This window comes from Cryptomeria japonica, chromosome 9, assembly GCF_030272615.1.
Source record: "Cryptomeria japonica chromosome 9, Sugi_1.0, whole genome shotgun sequence".
Taxonomy (NCBI): domain Eukaryota; kingdom Viridiplantae; phylum Streptophyta; class Pinopsida; order Cupressales; family Cupressaceae; genus Cryptomeria; species Cryptomeria japonica.
The window spans coordinates 418,887,637-418,895,064 of NC_081413.1; positions in this window are offsets into that span (position 1 = coordinate 418,887,637).

Sequence of the window (7,428 nt, forward strand, 5' to 3'; positions counted from 1 at the left end):
TAGAAACAATACAGACTGCATTCATAATATCAGGTATGGTTTGTGTCAATACAGTAAACCTCCTATCATAGATTTGTATCTAGTTGGATTAATAGGTGTAGATTCATCCCTTTGAGATAATTTGTCATTTGTAGGTGTGCTTACCGGTTTAGAGTTCTCCATCCCAAATTTCTTTAGTAACTCTTTCAAGTACTTGGATTGACTCAAAAATATACCTTTGTCAGTCTGTAAAATCTGCAATCCTAAGAAGAATTTATTTCTCCAATCATAGACATTTCAAATTCTTGCTGCATTTTAATAGAAAATTCTTTACATAATCCATCTTCTCCTCCAAAAATTATATCATCAACGAATACTTCTATAATCAAGATATCATCATTATTTATTTTGTAATATAAATTGTTGTCTGCATTTCCTTTAGTAAAACCAATCTTTAAAAGATACTTATCCAATCTTGCATACCAAGCTCTTGGGGCTTGTTTCAGTCCATACAAAGCTTTTCTTAACCTACAAACCATATTATTGTCATCTATCAAAGAAAATCCATCAGGATGTTCAATATAGACTTCCTCTTCAAGATCTCCATTCAAGAATGCACATTTAAAATCCATTTGATAAACTTTGTAGTTCTTGTGAGCTGTAAAAGCCAAGAATAATCTGACTGCCTCAATTTTAGCTACCGGTGCAAAGGTTTCATTGTAATCTACTCCTTCTTTCTGAGAATATCCCTTACACACTAGTCTTGCTTTATTTCTGACAACCTTACCATCTTCATTAAGTTTGTTTCTAAATACCCATTTGGTTCCAATTACATTTTTATCTTTAGGCCAAGGAACTAATGTCCAAGTATTATTTTTCTCAATTTGTTCTAATTCTTCTTCCGTAGCTTTAATCCAAAATTTATCTTCACATGCCTCATTAATAGATGATGGTTCAATTTGAGAAATAAGACATACCTCTTCATTTTCCAATCTTCCTCTTGTCATAACTCCTTTAAATTTGTTTCCAATTATCTCATCTTTGGAATGATTCAATCTTACATACCGGGGTGTCTTAGTTTGTTGTTGTTCTTCAATTATTGTGGAATCCTCTGATGGTACCGAGGTAACTGGATCTTCATTCTGTACCGGTGGATTTAGTGTAGGTTCATTTGTCACAATTTCTGTTGCCAGTTTAGAGTCTACATACCTTGAAGTTCCTCTGAATTGTTCATCAATCTTTACATTTGTGCTCTCAACAATTTTCTGCAATCTCTTGTTAAAACATCTATATGACTTGCTCTTAGATGAATAACCAAGAAATATTCCTTCATCACTTCTAGGATCAAATTTTCCAATATACTCATCTCTTCTAATATAACATTTACTTCCAAAAATTCTGAAATACTTAAGAGTAGGAGTATTACCAAACCATAGTTCATGAGGGGTCTTATCGGTTTGACCTTTGATGTGAACTTTGTTGAATGTATAGACGGCTATGCTAACTTCTTCTCTCCAATATACATGTGGTAAATTTTGTTCAGATAACATACTTCTTGCTCCATCCAAGATAGTTATGTTTTTCCTTTCAACAACTCCATTCTGTTGTGGTGTCTGAGGTGGTGATAACTATCTTCTGATTCCATTCACTTCACAGAATGTATTAAAGTCCTTAGATGTGAATTCTCCTCCTTGATCTGATCTTAAACATTTGATTTTCTTACCAGTTTCATTTTCAACCATTGCTTTGAACAGTTTGAACTTTCCCGGTGCTTCTGATTTTTCTCTGAGAAAAGTAACCCAACACATTCTAGAATAATCATCAATAATTAGCATGAAATATCTATCACCTTGTAAGCTTTTAGTTCTAGCTGGACCACATAAATCAGTGTGAATCAAATCAAGAGCATTATTGGATTTTTCTGGAATACTTTTAAAACTAGCTCTAACTTGTTTTCCAAATTGACATTCCTTACATATTGTATTATGAGGTTTCACAATTTTAGGTAGATCTCTAACTGCCTTAGAAGTACTAATCTTTACCATGCAATCAAAGTTTACATGATAGAGTCTCTTATGTCATAACCAACTTTCATCTATATGTGCAATCAAGCATGCCTTTTCACTGTTATTCAAATGAAAGATATTACCTCTAGTCTGATTACCGGTTGCAATTTCTAAACCAGTTTTATTCATGATTTTGCATTTTCCATTCTTAAATTGTAACTAAAATCCTTTCTCAACCAATTGACCAACACTTAAAAGATTATGCTTTAATCCTTCAACATAGTAGACATTGTCAGTGTTATGCTTACCATCAAGAGATATTGTACCTTTACCTTTGATTGAATAGGCTTTGTCATCTCCAAACCTTACTAAACCTCCATTGTATCTTGAAAGTTCAAGAATTTACCTTTGTCTCCTGTCATATGATATGAGCATCCTAAGTCAATGATCCATTCATCCTTTACTTCAACTTTAGCTGCTAGGGCTTGTTCTACCGGTTGAGCAGTAGGTGTCGGTTGATCTTCTGTTATAGCAACAAAAACCCATCCATTGTCTACTGGATCCTCATCAGAATCATCAGTCACACTTTCATCAACAATGTCACAAGATTTGTCTTTGTTCTTCTTAAATCTATATCTCTGATATTCAGGATTAGGCTTGTATGTTCTTCTAGCTTCTTCTCTTAGTCTAGCATGTCTATCAGGGCATCTCAAAGCCATATGACCAATCTTATTGCAGTTAAAACATTTAAAGGGTTACTTACCTTCATACTTACTTCCAAATGGACCTTTAGGCATTTTCCTTGCAAATAGTGATTCAAGTTCTTCAAGTTCTTCATTCTCCTTCCTAGTTTCTTCAAGTTCTCTTGTATAAAAGGCTTTCCAATCTGATTTGTCAAATGATGGAGCATATGATGTTGATGCTTTAAAGGCCAAATCTATCTTTATAGTAGCAACAGGACCAAATTCCTCAATTTCAAAAGCTGAAAGTTTTCCAATCAATGTATCCCTAGTTACTGATGTATTAGGCATTGTTCTCAACTCATTTATAGTAGTAACCTTCATTTTATATGCTGGTGGCAATCCTCTTAATATTTTTGAAACAATTTCATCCTCACTCAAGGTTCCTCCACAACATTTAATACCCAAAACAATTTCATTTACTCTTTCCATAAAAGCAGAAATCCTTTCATCTTCTTCCATTTTCAGATGTTCATACCTGACTTGGAAGCTCTCAATTTTTGCAATCTTGACTGTGGAATCTCCTTCATTCAGTGTTTTCAAATGATCCCAAATAGCTTTAGTAGTAGACCTATTTGATAATCCCATGATTTGTTGATCTGATAATGCACTCAAAAGTGCTTCTCTTGCTTTGCAATCATTCTCCTCATCTTTAGCTAAGGTAGTTGGAGCAGTTTGACCAGCTACAGCAACAATATAACCATTCTTTATAACTTCCCAGATGTCTTTACCAATGCGATTCAGATGTGTCTCCATTCTGATCTTCCATATCCCATATTTGGTTCCATCAAGTTTAGGACTGTCCTTCCTGAAATAATTAGTAGTCATTGGATCTCCTCAAGTTGTTAAACTTCTACAAAAGAGGACTAAGCTCTGATACCAATTGTTAGGTCCTGGAGACAACTGAGGGGGGGGCGGGGGGTGAATTAGTTGTCTAATAAATTCAAACCAAAAACAACTTAACCAACTTAATGCTTAATACCGGTAAACCAGTTTAGTATGTCGATAGACAATATTAACAGTTAATTGCTATACTGGTAAAGATTAATGCATGAAACATAAACACAAAGTTATCCACAACACATAACACCAATATTTGTACGTGGAAACCCTGTAAGGGGAAAAACCATGGTGGGAAACCTTACCCACAATCAGATGATACTACTGCAGATAGTAAGTGTACATAAATGGGGTCTGCATATGCAGAAAGGCCAACAACCTAGAGCTCACTGCTCAATCACAAAAAGGGAGTCACACTAACTACAGTTGGATGGTTAAATCCAATAAGAATGTACTGCACAAAATAGCATCTTCATATGCTGGATTTAGTACTGGTGTAATGCTGATATGCTTCTACAAAAACCTAGCTTCACCTTCAAATGATGTCTTCGTTTATAGCTCTGCTTAATCTCGCATATACCTTCACTTAATTCTTTTTCGCATTCCACATTCGATCTTACAAATAAGATCTTACATTTATACCATAACCTAAGACCATTTTTAGTAGGTCGGCTCTACAAGATATTACAATAAAAACATTTTACAAGCAATATAATATCCGATGCAATAACTGATTAAACATGTCGGCTTAATGCATTTACAACAATAATAAATCATCTCCATAGCATGCCATGCTAATCTGGAAAAGATAAACCTGTCGGTGTAACCCTAGGTAACCGTGGACCTATTTGCCAGTAAAAGCAAATATGCAAATATGATTATACCAATGATTAATTCTTCAAAATAAAGTGTCCACACGATGTCTTCGACATTACCAAGTGTCTTTCATATCATTCCAAGTGTCGGTGATCATTATATCCTGCCAGTGAACCATATACCAGTAACTGTGCAATAGTTACTTGCTTGTCGGTGAATGTTGTTGGATCTCCAAAGTGCTAGTGTTTTAGTAGGTGTTGACATCAATGACAAAACCATACCAAAATACCAACAATATATACATACATATATACATATACATATACATATGTATGTATATATGTATGTACATATATATACATATATACACACACATATATATGAGGAATTGTTTATATATTGAGTTGGTATTGAATAATTGATTTAAAACCTTTTTTTTTATTAGTTTTATTTATATTGAAAAGGCCATTGAAGGATATTTGAAATACTTGGTTTTCAATAGTAATGAATATTGGGAAATTTTTTAAGCTTTGTGATCTTTCATATATTCATCATTGTTGGGAGGCATAATCAAGTGCTACGAGGAAACCATATTGCACTCGATCAACCCTCAACATTAAGGAACCATACATTAAGAAATATTTCAAGGTTGTTTGTCCTTGATACTTGGAAAATACTATTACTTTTACTATTACTTTCTTATCTCTTTTTCTTGTATTTAAAGACTCTCAAAATGGAGGTGTGAATTACAGAAGTAATTGGCACAAAATCAATCCATTGTTTGTAGTCTAGTCTAAGAAAGAACTTGAGATGCTAAATTATACACTATATCTAGTCTTGACTTCCATTTTAATTACTTTTTTCTTCCAATTCGACAATAATAGGAGATTATTCTAATATATGATGTACTATATAAACTAGTTAATTGTTATCATATTGTGCTTAAAAGGTTGTTTAAGGTAGAAAGCTAAATGATGCAATAAATATTGTTTGAGGGACATAGATTTAACCCTTTTAGACAATTTCTTCTGAAGTTTCCAATAGATACTATTATTTGTCTAATATTTAGAAAGAATATTCCAATCATATGAATTATAAGATATTTAGCACAACACAAAAGTCTTATAAATTACGATTGTAAAACACACAAACAAATAAAGAAGTATAGATTATATGATAAAACTAAAATCCAACATATTTTACCTACTTCATGTAAAGAAACGTGAATATAGACTTGAATTGAATCCAACATATCTTACCTTGTTTTCATACATAAACAAATTAATAAAACATGTACTAAAATACAAGATATTCATCTCATATTCCTTCATATATGATTTGAGCTACAAGATATTCATTTCATATTCTTTCATATATGATTTGAGTTGTAGCAAGACAATTTGCAAAGGTAAGGAATGCCCATGAAAGTGGTAAGACTAACTTGAGATTTGTCAATATATTAGTTGGCTATGCCAATATATTAGTTAGCTAATGTCATAGCCAACATAACAATAGATCAATGCACATGGTAGTAAGTTGTCCAATAGGATGCTAATCCAAATCTAGTGAAAGTAAATTATGATTTATTTTTTATTGATTGGTATATTATTTGCTATCACTTTGAGCTTTTGGTTGAAATGGTTTTTGACTTGTAGTCCTACTCATTACTTATTCCACTTATCATTTTATATGGCATAAAAAATTCCATATTGCATAATGTGTAATAGTTTTGGTGACTGAAGTTGTTCTAGTGATTGAGAGGAATCTTCAATTTAAGCTAGTATGAGATATTCATCATCTAGGAAAGATCTCTGAAGCGCTGCATGGCACCACTATGAGGGCATTTTTGCTCCTCACATACCTTGCAAGTGTATGTTTTTTTTCAGGTGGGGAGCCTTCCCAACGACAGTGATGGGCCTTCTTTTAGGTGTGTCTAGTGTGGTAGGTTGTTGATCAACTCTCTTCAGGTTCTCTCTCTTGTTCTATAGTAGCCTAGACCCCCATCTTTTTTTCTTTTAAAGACGTGGTCAATGGAAATGAATCGTGCTACAGACAACTCAAGATTCCACAACTAATCAATCCTCAGGTTTCATCCAATAGATAATGATTTCTTTATATGTTTTCTATTTATTGGATCACACTCTTATTTGTAAATTCATGGGGCTTCAAATATCTATGACTTTTTGTTATAGCTAGTAGAGGAATTGGAGACCAGAAGGTGATTTGGAAATCAACTTGGTTGTCAATGGATATTTCTTTATGTTGTTATCTTGAAAGGTAGATCAAAATAAGATTTCCAGAGGTGGCTCATATTATCATATCAATCGTGTTATTCATCAAATCTTGACACTTAGGGTTTGATTATATAGAGGAGATGTCATCCAAGATTCCTATATGGGTTTGTCTTGCTTTACTTTCAATGGAGTTTTGGAGGTCATGTATTTCATAATTAATTATGATGATTATTAGAAAATCATTGGGTCTATCTCGACAAGCCCTTGATAGGAAGATTGCTATTTTTAGTCCCTTTTATATTTAAATTGATTTAAACAATCTTTTCCATGAACTCATGGAGATTAGATTGGATAATATGAATTGGATCTATTAGATTGATTGTGAAGCATTTCTCTTTCATTTTTTTGTATGTCTTGAATATGATCATTATAAAAGAATTGCACAAAAACGAGCCCTCATCCTTCTCATTCCACTCTAGAGATGCATGCATCTACTATAAAAGTAAAATGGAAGACTTTGATTTCTTATGAGTTGCCATATTCAGACAGATTCATGCTTATGAAATCTCACTCAAAGATGAATAGGATTAATCATTAGAATAAAGTTGTTTCTAAAGGGATCTATTGTAATTGATTTGATGTGTTGGAAAATTTTGAGGATATTGACTTAGTGGAGCAAAAAAAAGGACATGAATATATAGGATCCAAGTGCTAATTCATTTTCCAAGCCTTCTTTAAAATTAAAGCATCATTTAAAAAAGGGGAATTCCTTCATTCTACCCAATTGAGCGTAGTGACGAGTTTCAAGAGGAT